We start from the raw sequence: 19,975 nt of genomic DNA on the forward strand, positions 1-19,975 counted from the left end.
GTATTGCAGCAGTAGTAACACAGTAAAACAGTAAACAAGCAGTAGTAACTCAGCAGTATTTAGGAACAAGGCCTAGGGATTACACTTTCACTAGTGGACACTCTCAACATTGATCACATAACAGAATAGATAAATGCATACTCTACACTTTTGTTGGATGATGAACGCATTGCGTAGGATTACACGAACCCTCAATGCCGGAGTTAACAAGCTCCACAATTCGTTCATATTTAAGTAACCTTTAGTGTAAGATAGATCAATATAACCAAATAGATCACATCAATACCATCATAGTGATAATTAACTCCACAATCTACAAGAGATCATGATCATAGCCTACGACAAGAACCACACGGTGCACACACTAGTCACCTTTACACACGTGCAGGAGGAATAGAACTACTTTAATAACATCACTAGAGTAGCACATAGATGAATTGTGATACAAAACTCATATGAATCTCAATCATGTAAAGCAGCTCATGAGATCATTGTATTGAAGTACATGGAGAGAGATTAACCACATAGCTACCGGTACAGCCCCGAGCCTCGATGGAGAACTACTCCCTCCTCATGGGAGCAGCAGCGGTGATGAAGATGGCGATGGAGATGGCAGCGGTGTCGATGGAGAAGCCTTCCGGGGGCACTTCCCCGTTCCGGCGGCGTGCCGGAACAGAGACTCCTGTCCCCCAGATCTTGGCGTCGCGATGGCGGCGGCTCTGGAAGGTTTCTGTGGTTTTCGTCGAACGCATCAGGGTTTCTGATCCAGGGGCTTTATATAGGCGAAGAGGCGGCGCAGGAGGGCTGACAGGGGGGCCAAACTATAGGGTGGCGCGGCCCCCCCTCTGGCCGCGCCAGCCTGTAGTTTGGTGGGCCTGTGGCCCCCCTCTGACCTCTCTCGGTGTGTTCTGGATGCTTCCGGGATTCTAAGATCTTTGGCGTTGATTTCGTCCGATTCCGAGAATATTTCGTTACTAGGATTTCTGAAACCAAAAACAGCAGAAAACAGGAACTGGCACTTCGGCATCTTGTTAATAGGTTAGTTCCAGAAAATGCACGAATATGACATAAAGTGTGCATAAAACATGTAGATAACATCAATAATGTGGCATGGAACATAAGAAATTATCGATACGTCGGAGACGTATCAGCATCCCCAAGCTTAGTTCTGCTCGTCCCGAGCAGGTAAAACGATAACACAGATAATTTCTGGAGTGACATGCCATCATAATCTTGATCATACTATTTGTAAAGCATATGTAGTGAATGCAGCGATCAAAACAATGGTAATGACATGAGTAAACAACTGAATCATATAGCAAAGACTTTTCATGAATAATACTTCAAGACAAGCATCAATAAGTCTTGCATAAGAGTTAACTCATAAAGCAATAATTCAAAGTAAAGGCATTGAAGCAACACAAAAGAAGATTAAGTTTCAGCGGTTGCTTTCAACTTGTAACATGTATATCTCATGGATATTGTCAACATAGAGTAACATAATAAGTGCAATAAGCAAGTATGTAGGAATCAATGCACAGTTCACACAAGTGTTTGCTTCTTGAGGTGGAGAGAAATAGGTGAACTGACTCAACATTGAAAAGTAGAAGAATGGTCCTCCATAGAGGAAAAGCATCGATTGCTATATTTGTGCTAGAGCTTTGATTTTGAAAACATGAAACAATTTTGTCAACGGTAGTAATAAAGCATATGTATCATGTAAATTATATCTTATAAGTTGCAAGCCTCATGCATAGTGTACTAATAGTGCCCGCACCTTGTCCTAATTAGCTTGGACTACCGGATCATCACAATGCACATGTTTTAACCAAGTGTCACAAAGGGGTACCTCTATGCCGCCTGTACAAAGGTCTAAGGAGAAAGCTCGCATTGGATTTCTCGCTATTGATTATTCTCAACTTAGACATCCATACCGGGACAACATAGACAACAGATAATGGACTCCTCTTTTATGCATAAGCATGTAACAACAATTAATAATTTTCTCATTTGAGATTGAGGATATATGTCCAAAACTGAAACTTCCACCATGGATCATGGCTTTAGTTAGCGGCCCAATGTTCTTCTCTAACATTATGCATGCTTAACCATAAGGTGGTAGATCTCTCTTACTTCAGACAAGACGGACATGCATAGCAACTCACATGAAATTCAACAAAGAGTAGTTGATGGCGTCCCCAGTGAACATGGTTATCGCACAACAAGCAACTTAATAAGAGATAAAGTGCATAATTACATATTCAATACCACAACAGTTTTTAAGCTATTTGTCCCATGAGCTATATATTGTAAAGGTGAATGATGGAATTTTAAAGGTAGCACTCAAGCAATTTACTTTGGAATGGCGGGAAATACCATGTAGTAGGTAGGTATGGTGGACACAAATGGCATAGTGGTTGGCTCAAGGATTTTGGATGCATGAGAAGTATTCCCTCTCGATACAAGGTTTAGGCTAGCAAGGCTTATTTGAAACAAACACAAGGATGAACCGGTGCAGCAAAACTCACATAAAAGACATATTGAAAACATTATAAGACTCTACACCGTCTTCCTTGTTGTTCAAACTCAATACTAGAAATTATCTAGACCTTAGAGAAACCAAATATGCAAACCAAATTTTAGCATGCTCTATGTATTTCTTCATTAATGGGTGCAAAGCATATGATGCAAGAGCTTAATCATGAGCACAACAATTGCCAAGTATCACATTACCCAAAACATTTATAGCAATTACTACATGTATCATTTTCCAATTCCAACCATATAACAATTTAACGAAGGAGAAACTTCGCCATGAATACTATGAGTAGAAACCAAGGACATACTTGTCCATATGCTACAGCGGAGCGTGTCTCTCTCCCACACAAGCATTTATTCAAACAAAAACAAAAACAAGAAACATACAGACGCTCCAAGTAAAGTACATAAGATGTGATGGAATAAAAATATAGTTTCAGGGGAGGAACCTGATAATTTGTCGATGAAGAAGGGGATGCCTTGGGCATCCCCAAGCTTAGATGCTTGAGTCTTCTTGAAATATGCAGGGATGAACCACCGGGGCATCCCCAAGCTTAAACTCTTCACTCTTCTTGATCATGTTGCATCATACTCCTCTCTTGACCCTTGAAAACTTCCTTCACACCAAACTCGAAACAAACTCATTAGAGGGTTAGTGCATAATCAAAATTGACATATTCAGAGGTGACACAATCATTCTTAACACTTCTGGACATTGCATAATGCTACTGGACATTAGTGGATCAAAGAAATTCATCCAACATAGCGAAAGAGGCAATGCGAAATAAAAGGCAGAATCTGTCAAAACAGAACAGTTCGTATTGACGAATTTTAAAATGGCACCAGACTTGCTCAAATGAAAATTCTCAAATTGAATGAAAGTTGCGTACATATCTGAGGATCATGCACGTAAATTGGCTTAATTTTCTGAGCTACCTACAGGGAGGTGGACCCAGATTCGTGACAGCAAAGAAATCTGGAACTGTGCAGTAATCCAAATCTAGTACTTACTTTTCTATCAACGGCTTTACTTGGCACAACAAAACACAAAACTAAGATAAGGAGAGGTTGCTACAGTAGTAAACAACTTCCAAGACACAAATATAAAACAAAGTACTGTAGCAAAATAACACATGGGTTATCTCCCAAGAAGTTCTTTCTTTATAGCCATTAAGATGGGCTCAGCAGTTTTAATGATGCACTCATAAGAAATAGTATTTGAAGCAAAAGAGAGCATCAAGAGGCAAATTCAAAACACATTTAAGTCTAACATGCTTCCTATGCAAAGGAATCTTGTAAATAAACAAGTTCATGAAGAGCAAAGTAACAAGCATAGGAAGATAAAACAAGTGTAGCTTCAAAAATTTCAGCACATAGAGAGGTATTTTAGTAACATGAAAATTTCTACAACCATATTTTCCTCTCTCATAATAACTTTCAGTAGCAACATTAGCAAACTCAACAATATAACTATCACATAAAGCATTCTTATCATGAGTCTCATGCATAAAATTATTACTCTCCACATAAGCATAATCAATTTTATTAGTAATAGTGGGAGCAAATTCAACAAAGTAGCTATCATTATTATTCTCATCAAGTGTTGGAGGCATAGTATAATCACAACAAAATTTACTCTCCATAGTAGGTGGTACCAAAAGACTACTATCATTATAATCATCATAAATAGGAGGCAAAGTATCATCAAAGAAAATTTTCTCCTCAATGCTTGGTGGACTAAAAAGATCATGCTCATCAAAGCCAGCTTCCCCAAGCTTAGAATTTTCCATATCATTAGCAACAATGGTGTTCAAAGCGTTCATACTAATATCATTGCTACTAGCATGCAAATAAGATTCCATGGGTTTTTTAATTTTCGCATTAAACAATTCAAGTCTTGAGTCAGGAAATAGAATAAAAATCTCACAGATGTTGTCCATTATGCCTTACTAGTGTAAACAAGAAACAAAAAGATGCAATTGCAGGATCTAAAGGAAATAGCTTCGAGCACAAACACAATGGCGCCAGAAAAGTACTTTACCTGGAACCGGAGTATGAGTGCCTTTTACCTTTCCTCCCCGGCAACGGCGCCAGAAAAGTGCTTGATGCCTACTTTCCCCCTCCTTTCCTGTAGACAGTGTTGGGCCTCCAAGAGCAGAGGTTTGTAGAACAGCAGCAAGTTTTCCCTTAAGTGGATACCCAAGGTTTATCGAACTCAGGGAGGAAGAGGTCAAAGATATCCCTCTCATGCAACCCTGCAACCACAAAGCAAGAAGTCTCTTGTGTCCCCAACACACCTAATAGGTGCACTAGTTCGGCGAAGAGATAGTGAAATACGGTGGTATGAATATATAGGAGCAAGAGCAACGGTGCCGACAAATAGCTTGGCGGCGTGTAGTTGATGGTGGTGGTATTGCAGCAGTAGTAACACAAGAAACAAGAAACAAGCAGTAGTAACTCAGCAGTATTTAGGAACAAGGCCTAGGGATTACACTTTCACTAGTGGACACTCTCAACATTGATCACATAACAGAATAGATAAATGCATACTCTACACTTTTGTTGGATGATGAACGCATTGCGTAGGATTACACGAACCCTCAATGCTGGAGTTAACAAGCTCCACAATTCGTTCATATTTAAGTAACCTTTAGTGTAAGATAGATCAATATAACCAAATAGATCACATCAATACCATCATAGTGATAATTAACTCCACAATCTACAAGAGATCATGATCATAGCCTACGACAAGAACCACACGGTGCACACACTAGTCACCTTTACACACGTGCAGGAGGAATAGAACTACTTTAATAACATCACTAGAGTAGCACATAGATGAATTGTGATACAAAACTCATATGAATCTCAATCATGTAAAGCAGCTCATGAGATCATTGTATTGAAGTACATGGAGAGAGATTAACCACATAGCTACCGGTACAGCCCCGAGCCTCGATGGAGAACTACTCCCTCCTCATGGGAGCAGCAGCGGTGATGAAGATGGCGATGGAGATGGCAGCGGTGTCGATGGAGAAGCCTTCCGGGGGCACTTCCCCGTTCCGGCGACGTGCCGGAACAGAGACTCCTGTCCCCCAGATCTTGGCGTCGCGATGGCGGCGGCTCTGGAAGGTTTCTGTGGTTTTCGTCGAACGCATCAGGGTTTCTGATCCAGGGGCTTTATATAGGCGAAGAGGCGGCGCAGGAGGGCTGACAGGGGGGCCAAACTATAGGGCGGCGCGGCCCCCCCTCTGGCCGCGCCAGCCTGTAGTTTGGTGGGCCTGTGGCCCCCCTCTGACCTCTCTGGTGTGTTCTGGATGCTTCCGGGGATTCTAAGATCTTTGGCGTTGATTTCGTCCGATTCCGAGAATATTTCGTTACTAGGATTTCTGAAACCAAAAACAGCAGAAAACAGGAACTGGCACTTCGGCATCTTGTTAATAGGTTAGTTCCAGAAAATGCACGAATATGACATAAAGTGTGCATAAAACATGTAGATAACATCAATAATGTGGCATGGAACATAAGAAATTATCGATACGTCGGAGACGTATCAAGTCTCACCAAATTTATATTCTATCATCTTGCAATAAGGTCTTAGATATCACATATATCTCATACCTTGATTATTTCTGAAAACTAAATTTTCAGCTCCTTACTTTTCAAACAGATTTGAACTTCAAGTTTCACGGAGACAAGATAACTTTAGGTACTAATTGAAAACATAGCTCTTTGAATCAACAATGTGAGGTTTACTAAAAGTTTGCAATAGGACTTAATCAATTCTTGATTCTTAATAATACGGTACCAGTCCGTAAAGTTTCTTGTCAGATTTTAACAGTATTTCTATCTCAATTACAAGACTAGCGCATAGTAGTAAACGGATGCCAATACTACAAAATTAATTCAAAATACTACTCAGACTATGTTTATGATAATTAGTTCATGTTTTAATCTAATTACTAATGAACTCCCACTTAATACAACATCCCTCATAGTTGTTAAGTGGTACACGATCCAAATTCACTACACCAAAACCGATCATCACGTGAGATGATCTAGCTTCAATGGTGAACATCAACATGTTGATCATATCATCCATATGACTCGTGTTCAACCTTTCGGTTTCCGTTGTCCCGAGGCCATGTCTGTACATGCTAGGCTCGTCAAGCAAACCCAAGTATTCCGCGTGTGCAACATGGCTTACACCCGTTGTATGTTGAGTTTATCACATCCGATCATCACGAGATGCTTCAAAATGACGAACAATACAACGGTGCATACGAGGGGAGAACACTTTATTATCTTGATATTAATGTGAGGGATCATCTTATAATGCTACCGTCGCGTTCTAAGCAAAATAAGGTGCATAAAGGATTAACATCACATGCAATTCATATGTGATATGATATGGCCCTTTAGTCTTTGTGCCTTCGATCTTCATCTCCATAGCAGGGACATGATCTCCATCATCAACGGGCATGATCTCCATCATCATCGGCGTAGCGTCAAGGTCCATGGCGCCGTCTTCATGGTTGTTCACCTCATGTAGCAACTATTACAACTACTTTGAAATACTACTCAACATGAAAATTAAAGACAACCATAAGGCTCCTGCCAGTTGCCACAATACAATAATGATCATCTCATACATATTCATCATCACATTATGGCCATATCACATCACCAAACCCTGCAAAAACAAGTTAGACGTCTCTAATTTGGTTTGCATGTTTTACGTGGTTTAGGGTTTTCGAGAGAGATCTAATCTACCTACGAACATGAACCACAACGGTGATACTAATGTTGTCAATAGAAGAGTAAATTGAATCTTCACTATAGTAGGAGAGACAGACACCCGCAAAGCCTCTTATGCAATACAAGTTGCATGTCGAACGAGGAACAAGTCTCATGAACGCGGTCATGTAAAGTTAGTCCGGGCCGCTTCATCCCACTATGCCACAAAGATGCAAAGTACTCAAACTAAAGATAACAAGAGCATCAACGCCCACAAAACCATTGTGTTCTACTCGTGCAACCATCTATGCATAGACACGGCTCTGATACCACTGTAGGATAACGTTGCATAGAAAACAAAAAATTTCCTACCGCGAACACGCAATCCAAGCCAAGATGCAATCTAGAAGACGGTAGCAACGAGGGGTTTATCGAGTCTCACCCTTGAAGAGATTCCAAATCCTACAAGAGGAGGCTCTTGTTGCTGCGGTAGACGTTCACTTGCCGCTTGCAAAAGCGCGTAGAAGATCTTGATCACGATCCCTCCGGCACCACGAACGGGCAGCACCTCCGTACTCGGTCACACGTTCGGTTGTTGATGAAGACGACGTCCACCTCCCCGTTCCAGCGGGCAGCGGAAGTAGTAGCTCCTCTTGAATCCGACAGCACGACGGCATGGTGTCGGTGGTGGTGGAGAAATCCGGCGGAGCTACGCTTAAGCGTGCGGGATGTGGTGGAGGAGAAAGGCCGCTAGGGTTTGGGGAGAGGGGTGGCCGGCCACTCAAGGGGGGCGGCCAGGTTGAGGTCTCTTAGGGTGGTCGGCCCCCTCCCCTTGGCCCTCATTATATAGGTGGAACACCCAAGAGTTGGTCTACAAGTCTTCGAATAAGACCCCAAACCAAAACCTTCCATAACTCATGAAACCTACCCAAGCTAGGACTCCCACTAGAGGTGGGAGTTCCACCTTCCTTGGGAGGGGGTGGCCGGCCCCCCTTGGGGAGTCCACTTGGGACTCTTCCCCCTTAGGGTTGGCCAGCCATGGGAGGTGGAGTCCCACCGGGACTCCGCCTTCCTTGGTGGTTTCTTCCGGACTTTTCTAGAACCTTCTAGAACCTTCCATAGAACCTTCCGAATCATTTTAAATCACATAAAATGACATCCTATATATGAATCTTATTCTCCGGACCATTCCGGAACTCATCGTGATGTCCGGTATCTCATCCGGGACTCCGAATAAATATTCGAACTCCATTCCATATTCAAGTTCTACCATTTCAACATCCAACTTTAAGTGTGTCACCCTACGGTCCGCGAACTATGCGGACATGGTTGAGTACTCACTCCGACCAATAACCAATAGCGGGATCTGGAGATCCATAATGGCTCCCACATATTCAACGATGACTTTAGTGATCGAATGAACCATTCACATACGATACCAATTCCCTTTGTCACGCGATATTTTACTTGTCCGAGGTTTGATCTTCGGTATCACTCTATACCTTGTTCAACCTCGTCTCCTGACAAGTACTCTTTACTCGTACCGTGGTATGTGGTCTCTTATGAACTCATTCATATGCTTGCAAGACATTAGACGACATTCCACCGAGAGGGCCCAGAGTATATCTATCCGTCATCGGGATGGACAAATCCCACTGTTGATCCATATGCCTCAACTCATACTTTCCGGATACTTAATCCCACCTTTATAACCACCCATTTACGCAGTGGCATTTGGTGTAATCAAAGTACCTTTCCCGTGTAAGTGATTTACATGATCTCATGGTCATAAGGACTATAGGTAACTATGTATCGAAAGCTTATAGCAAATAACTTAATGACGAGATCTTATGCTACGCTTAATTGGGTGTGTCCATTACATCATTCATACAATGATATAACCTTGTTATTAATAACATCCAATGTTCACGATCACGAAACCATGATCATCTATTAATCAACAAGCTAGTTATACAAGAGGCTTACTAGGGACTCTTTGTTGTTCACATAACACACATGTATCAATGTTTCGGTTAATACAATTATAGCATGATATGTAAACATTATCATAAACTCAAAGATATTATAATAACCATTTTATTATTGCCTCTTGCGCATATCTCCAACAGGAAGACAGGGAAGAAATGGCAGGAAGAAGAGGAGGAATCCAGAGCTGGTCATCTAACCTTTAGTCCCGGCTGGTGGGTGCAACCGAGACTAAATGTGGTTTTTGTGTCATCTAACAAAACTGTCGGTGGGATATGGACGTTTGGGTAAGCTTTAGTCCCAGCTGGAGGGTGCAACCGTGACTAAAGCTGTCGGCAGGATAAGGACGCGTGGGTAGCGCACGACGCCCTATCGGAGGAACAAGACAAACCAGAAGCATCGATACGCGGGAAGACAGAGGCTTGAAGAAATAGCGGGAAGACATAGGCGGGAAAGAACTGGCGGTAAGACGGACCGGGGAGAACTTGTGGGAAGACAGAGGTGACCGGGAAGAACTGGTGGGAAGCGGGGGGCAGGAAGACAGATGAGGGAAGACATTGTATTTTTCTGAATTTTTTGATATACTATTTGTATTTTTAACATTTTGAATTGAATTAGTTTTACTTTTCTTAATTTTTTGATATATTTTTTGTATTTTTAAGATTTTGAATTGAATTAGTTTTATTTTTCTGAATTTTTGATATATTATTTGTATTTTTAAGATTTTGAATTGAATTAGTTTAATTTTTCTGAATTTTTTGATATATTATTTATATTTTTAGAATTTTGAATTGAATTAGTTTTATTTTTCTAATTTTTTTGATATATTATTTGTATTTTTAACATATTGAATTGAATTAGTTTTATTTTTCTTAATTTTTTGATATATTATTTGTATTTTTAAGATTTTGAATTGAATTAGTTTTATTTTTCTTAATTTTTTGATATATTATTTGTATTTTTCAGATTTTGAATTGAATTAGTTTTGTTTTTCTGAATTTTTTGATATATTATTTGTATTTTTAGAATTTTGAATTGAATTAGTTTTATTTTTCTGAATTTTTTGATATATTATTTGTATTTTTAACATATAGAATTGAATTAGTTTTATTTTTCTGAATTTTTTGATATATTATTTGTATTTTTAAGATTTTGAAAAAGAAAAAGTATTTTGAAAAATACCTTTAGTCGCGGTTGGCCTGCCAACCGCGACTAAAGGTCGTTGCGCGCGGGAACGCAAAAACCCGCCGAAAAAACCCTTTAGTCGCGGTTGGTCTGGCAAACCGACCCTTTAGTCGCGGGTCGCCTCCCCAACCGCGACTAAAGGGGTGCTATAAATACAGGGCCCGAACCGTCTTCTCCATTTCCTCGTCTTCTCCGATTCTCTGCCGCGCCGAAGGCCTGTCGCCGTCGCCCTCGACCTCGACGCCGCCCGCCATCGCCCTCTCCCTCGACGCCGCCCACCATCGCCCGCCGCGCCGTCATCGTCCTCGCGCGCGCTGCCGCCCCGTCCTTTTCCTTGCCGTACGTGCACACCGCGCCCCGCCCCGGCCCACGCGCGCCGCCCCTCGATCTCGCCCACGTACATGGCGCCGCCGCCGCTATCACCGCCGGCAGCCCTCACCCACCGCGCGCGCCTCGCTCGCCGCCCTCAACGCCGCCGGCCGGCCTCGGTGTACTGCCGCGCGCGCACGCGCGCGCCCACGCGCGCCTCTCACAGACAGAGAGGAGATCGTGGTGAGAGAGGGGCGCCGCGGGCCGGAATTTTTTTTTCTTTTTTTGTTCTTTTTAATTTTACTAGTTAATTAGTTTGACAAAAACGGTAAAATAACTTAAAACTTGATAATTAACAAAAAAAACCGTAAAATTTGATAATTAACAAAAAAAAAACATATATAAAACTTGATAATTAGCAAAAAAAAAAAGTAAAACTTGATAATCAATATATACAACGACCCCGCGCGTCAATATACAACGATCCCGCGCGTTAAAAAAATGTACACGACCCCACGCGTATACGGAGAGGGAGCGGCGAGGGGGGCGGCGATGCGCCGCCCTCCTCGCCGCCCCCTCCGTATACGCGCGGTGTTTTTTTTGTTCGCGGCGCGTACTGCGCCATTGCCCTTTCGCCACCGACCCCGCGTAATTATAATTTTGATACGCTATCGAAGGGGGCGGTGCACTACCGCACTTTCGCCACCGCCACCGCCACCGCGCCCTTTCACCACCGGCGCCACCGCCCTTTCACCAGGCCACCCCCCTTTCACCACCGCCACCTTCTTTACTTAATATAATTAGTTTTTAATTACTACATGTTTTCAGGAGTGACACATATGGCGGACGATAGAGCCGACCCGATTAGGGATACGTATAATACGGAAGCCGAGGCACATCTTTTCGGCATCATAAACGGCGACATTCTTTATGTGCCGCCGCCCCAAGAAGATGAAGAAGATGATATCTCTTCTTATCTGAACGTTGGCGATGAAGATGAAGGTCGTCAGCGAGGTGATGACGAAGGAACGGGCAATGTTGATGGAGGTCAACCGTCGACAAACACCTCCGGCGATGTTGATAATCAATTAGCAATCACCACCTCCGGCAAGGTATATATATACATTGAGCCTCTAGTGATACAAATTTACTGATTTTAATAAATATGTGTATTAACTCGACTCTCTTTCTTATTTTAGCCCTCGGCCAGCGGATCATCGAAAAAATCGGTGAAGACAAAGCGTGGCAAAACCAAGACGCTGAAACAAGGAGTGATATATACAAGCCGCTGGAGCCCGAAGAGGCGTACACCAAGTTCATCAACCAATGCGGAGTCGTTGTTAGAGACAGCGTCCCGATCACCGTCCAGTAATGGCATGAGCCAGTGAAGGCACGTGTTGGTTCCAGTTTCGTCAGCAAGAGAAAGAAAAAGGAATGCTGGAGAATGCTTATGGAGCATTTCGTTCTACCTCCAGAATACCGCAAAAAAGATGAATTCAGTAACGACGATCCAGAGGGACGTAAGAGGAGGAGGCTGGTCAAAGAGTTCGCTCTTCAGAAGATGGCCACAGCATTCCGCACATACAAGAAAAATTTAGCGGCTCAATATGTCGAGAAGGGGAAGACTCCGGATTTCACCGGACAGTATGAGAAGATTAAAGATAATTGGCCCAAATTTGTGAGGCAAAAGAAATCCGAGGAGTTCAAGGCCATATCGGATAAAAATAAGGCAAATGCGGCTAAGAAGCAGTACAATCATATTATGGGGCCAGGAGGATACCGCCTTTCTGAGCCTAAGTGGCAGCAGATGGAGGACGACCTGAGGGCGCGAGGAATCCCTCTAGGTATCGAGGGATGGGACCCTAGGGCCAAAAGCTGGTGGTACGGGCATGGGGGAACGCTAGACCCGGTGACGGGGGAGTGTACCCACCGAGACACAAAGTTTAAACCCACCCAAGCCCTTATTGACGCAATGAGGGATGCTCAAGCGGGGAAGATCAAGTTCAACAGAGAGAATGACCAGCTGACAAGAGCCCTCGGGAATCCTGAACACGGAGGACGTGTACGAGGCAAAGGCGTCATTTCATGGGAAGAAGGGTTTTCCCAGGAAGATGACCCCTACAGTTACAGAATCGTAAGAGAAAGGCGGATCGGCAAAAAGATGAGCTGGCGCGGTTGGCATCGGAATTCAGTGAGATGAGGAAAACCGTGGATGTACTAGTAAAAGAAAGAGATGCAGCTCGGACGCAGCATGAAGATCATCCACCGGATGTCGGAAGCCAGCAGCGGAGAAGTAGCGTGGCATCCACGGAGGCCCCACCGGCTGGTGCACTGATACGTCCATTTTGCATCACTATTTTATATCATAATTTGCTGTTATTCATTGATATATTTCGTATTTGGAGACGATTCTTATGTTATTTCATCTATTTTGCATGTTTCATGATTATTGGAGGATCGCGCATCGGAGTCAGGAATCTGCTGGAAAAAGCGCCGTCAGAATGCAATATTTCGGAAGATCAACAATTGACGGAAATTATATGAAAATTCCTATTTTTCCAGAAGATGAAGGGAGCCAGAAGGGGGAGCCGAGGAGGGCTGTCGTGGGCCCACCTCACAGGCCGGCGCCGGCCAAGGCCTGGCCGCGCCGCCTTGGGGGGAGGGGGCCCACAGCCCCCTCTGGCTTCCTCTCCTTCGCGTATTTCTTTGTCCCAAAAACCTAAGCTCAGGGGGGGACAGTCGCGAAGAGTCACAGCCGCCTCCGCGAGGCGGAGAACACCAGAGAGAAAAGAGCTCTCCGGCAGGCTGAGATCCACCGGGGAAATTCCCTCCCGGAGGGGGAAATCGACGCCATCGTCACCGTCATCAAGCTGGACATCATCTCCATCACCATCATCATCATCTCCATCATCATCACCGCCGTCTCCACCGCTGCACATCGTCACTGGTGTAACAATTTGGGTTGGATCTTGATTGTTTGATAGGGGAAACTCTCCCGGTATTGATTTCTACTTGTTATTGATGCTATTGAGTGAAACCATTGAACCAAGGTTTATGTTCAGATTGTTATTCATTATCATATCACCTCTGATCATGTTCCATATGATGTCTCGTGAGTAGTTCATTTAGTTCTTGAGGACATGGGTGAAGTCTAAATGTTAGTAGTGAATTATGGTTGAGTAATATTCAATGTTATGATATTTAAGTTGTGGTGTTATTTTTTCCAGTGGTGTCATGTGAACGTCGACTACATGATACTTCACCTTTATGGGCCTAGGGGAATACATTTTGTACTCGTTTGCCAATTGCGGGGTTGCCGGAGTGACAGAAACCTGAACCCCCGTTGGTATATCGATGCAGGAGGGATAGCAGGATCTCAGAGTTTAAGGCTGTGGTTAGATTTATCTTAATTACTTTCTTGTAGTTGCGGATGCTTTCAAGGGGTATAATCACAAGTATGTATTAGTCCTAGGAAGGGTGGTGCATTAGCATAGGTTCACCCACACAACACTTATCAAAACAATGAAGATTAATTAGCTATATGAAGCGAAAGCACTAGACTAAAATCCGGTGTGTCCTCAAGAACGTTTGGTCATTATAAGTAAACAAACCGGCTTGTCCTTTGTGCTAAAAAGGATTGGGCCACTCGCTGCAATTGTTACTCTCGCACTTTACTTACTCGTACTTTATTCAACTGCTACATCAAAACTCTCTGAATACTTGTCTGTGAGCATTTACAGTGAATCCTTCGTCGAACTGCTTGTCAACACCTTCTGCTCCTCGTTGGGATCGACATTCTTACTTATCGAAAATACTACGATACACCCCCTATACTTGTGGGTCATCAAGACTATTTTCTGGCGCCGTTGCCGGGGAGTGAAGCGCTATTGGTAAGTGGAATTGGTAAGGGAAACTTTTACTGTTTGTGCTGATTTTATTCCTGCCTGCTGCTATAATTCATTATGGAGAGATCTTCTCTTGAATTTTTATTTGGAAAATCTACTACTACTGCAAAGGTAGTGGATGAGGCGCCAGGTGAGGAAGAAATACCATACAAAATACCTATGAAAATTATTGAACGTGTTGTGGATAACCGCTATACAGGGGATGGAACTGTCCATCCTGGAGATCATTTACTGTTCTTACATGAATTATGCGGTTTATTCATGTGTGCAGGTATTGCTATGGATGAAGTGAGGAAGAAGCTATTCTCTATATCGCTGTCTGGTAAAGCGGCACATTGGTATAAATTACTGGATAATGGGGATTCTCTTGAATGGAATGATATTGTGCCCCGATTTTATTCTAAGTTCTATCCTCCAAGTGAAATTCACAAAGATCGGAACCGCATATATAACTTTTTGCCTCATGATGGAGAGATTATTGCCCAAGCATGGGGGGGGGGGGGGGGGTTGAAGTCTTTAATGCTCAAATGCCCCATTCATGAGCTTCCTGGTAATATTATTATTGATAATTTCTATGCAAGACTTTCTTTTCAAGACAAGACCTTGCTGGATACTTCTTGTTCTGGATACATGCAACAAAGAAGAGTTTAAGAGGGACCTTCTTAATCGGATCCAGGAGAATACTGAAGGATGGGAGAACGACAAAGATAGAGAATCAGGTATAAATTATGATTATAAATGCATTGAAGCTTTTATGGATACTGATAAATTTCGTAATATGAGTGCTACTTATGGTCTTGATTCTCAAGTTGCTGCAAATCTTTATAAAGCTTTTGCCTCTCATTATGAATTGCCTAAGAAATTTTTTGATAAGTATCATGAACCGTATAAAGATAAAATTGATTCATCTATAAATAAATGCGTTGTAGTTGAAACTGTTGATCATGTTATTCCTGAAGCTTATATTGAAAAAACTCCTTTCCCTGCTAAAATGACGGAGTACTCTGTTATAAATAGTGCGATTAATAAAAGTGAAAAGAAACCTATAGAACCTGAAGAACAAATAAAGGTTGAACCTGCTGTTGCAATTGTTAAAGATCTTGTGACTGAAAATGTGGAAGATGGTCATATTATTTTCTGTGAAGATGCTTCTAATATTGTTTCACATCCTAATAAGTCTAGGAAAGCTAGTGTTCCTATGCTATCTATTAGAATTGGCGATCACTGTTATTATGGTTTATGTGATATTGGTGCAAGTATTAGTGCTATTCCTTATGAGCTTTACACGGAGATTATGCACGAAATTGGTTCTTGTGAACTTGAAGATATTGATGTGGTTATTCGGCTGGCTAATAGAGAAACTATTTCTCCAATTGGTATTATTCGAGATGTGGAAGTTCTATGTGGTAAGATTAAATATCCTGCTGACTTTTTGGTACTTGGTTCTGCTGCTAGTAAATATTGTCCTATCATTTTTGGTAGACCTTTTCTAAATACTTGTGGAGCTGTTATAGATTGCAAGTAAGAGAAAATTTTGAATAAATTTGCTGGTGAATCTTATGAGTTTAATTTCTCTAAATTTTCCAAAACTCATTATAAAGCTGATTCGCCTAATAATGATTTTAGAGTTGAACAGTGTGCATCTGTTGCTCTTGCTCCTAATAATCCTTTGTAGGAACATTTGGAGAATAGTGAGAGTGAAGTCTTTAGGGAAGAAAGAAATGAGCTTGATGAAATTTTCCTTCGTCAACTGTAATGTCCCAGGTTTAGAGACGATCGAGGGGTAGATTTTAGAAAGGGATGTGCATTGCATTGTAATTTACGGGGAAATTTCGCGCTTTTAAACAAAAACTGCATCGAAGGGGGACAAGTTTCTCTCTCGACACCTTACAGGATTAGGGTTTCGAGGGTGCGACAAACCTGTTCCTTATTCAACTAAACTAGGGTTTTGAGAAGAGAGTGGAGAGTTTGCATCACAAACTTAAGTTGCATGATTGAATTCTAAACTAAGTTGTATGATTGAATTCAATCCAAATTTGAATTTGCATTTCAAATTCAAACATCAAATGGTTATCATATAATTCAAACTTGAGATAATTTAATAAACAATTATCAATAATCAAGATTATAAGTAATACAACAATTATGTAAAGCTCATTAAGGAAAATGGGAGCTTTATTGATAATCACACATAATACAATGTCATTTACAATATCCAGAATAGATATATGATATATTACAACACATTACACAAATTGGGAAAAATAGAAAAGAATATAAAAAGAAAAGTACAAGGATAGATTCTATCCTAAATACTACAAGATCATCTTCATTTGATCTTGGACTTGATCATCTTCTGGATCATCTTGATCAGCTCACTTATACCCTGCACACAAGCACAACAAAGCAAAGAATTATGCCAAGTGGCATTGCCACTTGGCAGGTTAGAAGAAAATAGAACTTGAGCAGATATGGATCAGCTCTGCCGAGTTGATCATCTCACAGCCAAGGATCAAGCCAGATACCAAGTACTGGTACACACACACAGCCTAGTAGCTCACAAGGCACTGTGCATGCAGCACAACACACACACATAGCTCTGTGTGTCACCAAGAGAGGCCAGGCCTTGCTGTCGATCAGAGAAGCAAGGACCAACCGTATAAAAACTTTTCCACAGCAAACCCTAGTTCATTCATCGACCAAGCAGCAGGGTAAGAGCACCAAGAACAGCAAGAACAGGAAGAACAGCCAGAGTTGTTCAATCTGTCCAAATTCACCACTGAATCAAACCAAGAACACAAGTACAAGGAGGAGCAGGGCAAGCATCAATCCATCCAGAAGCAAACCCTCTACACCAACACACTATTTCTATGAGCTGGAGTGAGGTATACATATGATCATGAACAGACCAAATGGTTCTGTTCATATATTGCACAGGCATGATCTCCAGCACACCAAAAGGGTAGATACCCTATGTTTGTGTCATCATATGGCTATCTAGACATTTGGTTCAAGCAAACATAGAGAACAGCCAGTAGAGATCATCCAGGGAACATTGGTTGTGACCACACAGGGACACAACCAGAGAAATCCAACATGGATTCAAAACCCTGGCCAGCTACCAGGTTCACTTGACAACCTAGAGCTAGCTAAGCCATCAGACATGATAGACTATCATGTGTCTATCTAGGTTTGTCAACATCAAAAGAATCTGGCAACCAAATATGGTCAGGCCAGTAAGCAACAATCCACCACAGCAAGTCCCTGAGAAGGAGGAGCTACCATGACAGCACCAAGTGGCTGTCAAGGCCACCTCAACCCACAGCCCACATTTCCAGCCAGCACATCATCACCCAAGGGGGGTTCAGCAAGAGCTAGGGTACCAAACAGATGTTGGCATCCCTCTAGCTCAATCAATTTAACTGTAAGATGATCACAACTGCCAGCAGTTCACATCATTTATCCACTTGGTCAAGCAAAACAACACAGATAAATGAATATACAAGAAGTCAGTACACCAGAGCTTGGCAAATGATCCAGATGATGCTTGAGCCAGCAACAGCACACACAGGCTAAGCCTGTATCTAGCACAAACAGCACTGGAGGAGCACCAGAGTGAACCACAGTGAGGCACAGACAACATAAAGCATTTTCTACAAGCAACTGGTGATCATATGACCACCAGAAGCATGCAAGAGCATGCTACAGTATGCTAAACATCAACTATAGCACCAGCACATGTCAGACAAGTGAATTAGCCACAGAACAGGAACAATGGCAAAGCAGATAATCATAAAGATGACATATAATTATATGCAGAAGCACACCATCAAGGGATGGTGTTGTTTAGCCCACAGGCATGCTCAAGGGAGCAGGTCTATGAATTGTAGCACACTGAATCGCACCAAAAGCACTGGCTCTTGCAAACTTGCAAGGATTGCATACTGCAATCAAGTCAGGGCAATACATATGAATACACTTGAGTAATTGGCAAGAATAGCATCAAGAACAGAGGCACAGAGAAGCACAAGCACAAGCACAAGTGTGGATACAGTAGCAGTGGCCATGGTAATTGCACAGCAGCAGCAGATGCATAGCAGTAGAGCAGCAGTAGCTAGCATCCAGGATAGCAGCGAGAAGCCTAGCAGCATGCGCACAGCAACAGCAAGCATCGCAACAGCAAGCACAGCAACAGCAGCTAGTAGAGCAATAGCAGCAGCACGAGATGGTCTCTCCATGAAGGGGAGTAGCCGCATCTCAAGCTAGGAGGAGAAGAAATAGAACACAAAGGAGAAGAAGGAGTGGCGCACTTACCGTGGTCGAGCAGATAGGCACGACCATGGCGGCCACGGCGGCACACGCCAGAGCGCGGCGGCGCCAAGCCAAGGCAGGCCATGGCGGCACCACGGGACCACCCGCACCACGGCGGCGAAGCCAGGGCGGAGTCCAAGCACCAGGAGCGCCAGGAACGGCGGGATCGAGCGGATCCCGTAACCCTAGCACCAGAAGGGGTCGAGGCCGAGAGCAGCAGGTCGCCCGCGTCAGATCGACGCGGATAGGATTGACCGCCGTCGTGGGGCGCGTCGATTGCGCACCATGGCGGGGGCCAGGTCCGGCGAATCTCGCCGGAATCGAGCGGCGACGGCGGAGGCGACGCGAGTCGCCAGAGCGGGCTAGGGTTAGGGTTCGGTCGCGCGTGAGAGGGAGAGAGAGAAGTGGGGCTGGTCGAGCCGGACCAGGCCGGTCGGTTCGACCTAACCCACTGGGTTGCACCGACAGGTGGGCCCAGGAGCATTTTTGCCATTTCACAATTTAATTAAATTACATAAACTTTGGTAAATCACAATAAATATTTAAATAACTCTAAAAAAATAATAAAAAATATGAAAATTGATCAGCATAAAATTCTCTACCTGAATAAAATATCAAAGGGAATTTTTGAAGACAACTAAGAATAAGTCTTAATTTGATGATTTAAATAATCATTTAAATCACTCATATTATTTTCAATAATGAAAATTAGTTCAATAATGCCTTTGGACTATAAAAAACACCTTGACAACATTTCAGGGTTGTATTTTACCCTAAACAGAGTATCCCTAAATTGTTCTTAGTATTAACCTTCCACATCAAATAATAAAACACCAGAAAAGGGGGACAACCCTAAAAGCTGAATCATGCATAATTGCTTCTGTAACCATTGCCCTTATCGGACAATGATGCTATTTTTCAGCAACAGAGGACAAGGGTCAGTCCACACCATCCAACTGCAACACTTTGCAGTGTTCAGGCAAGTTCATCACTTGCTCATG

The sequence above is a fragment of the Lolium perenne genome, chromosome 3 (genome assembly GCF_019359855.2).
Source record: "Lolium perenne isolate Kyuss_39 chromosome 3, Kyuss_2.0, whole genome shotgun sequence".
NCBI lineage: Eukaryota > Viridiplantae > Streptophyta > Magnoliopsida > Poales > Poaceae > Lolium > Lolium perenne.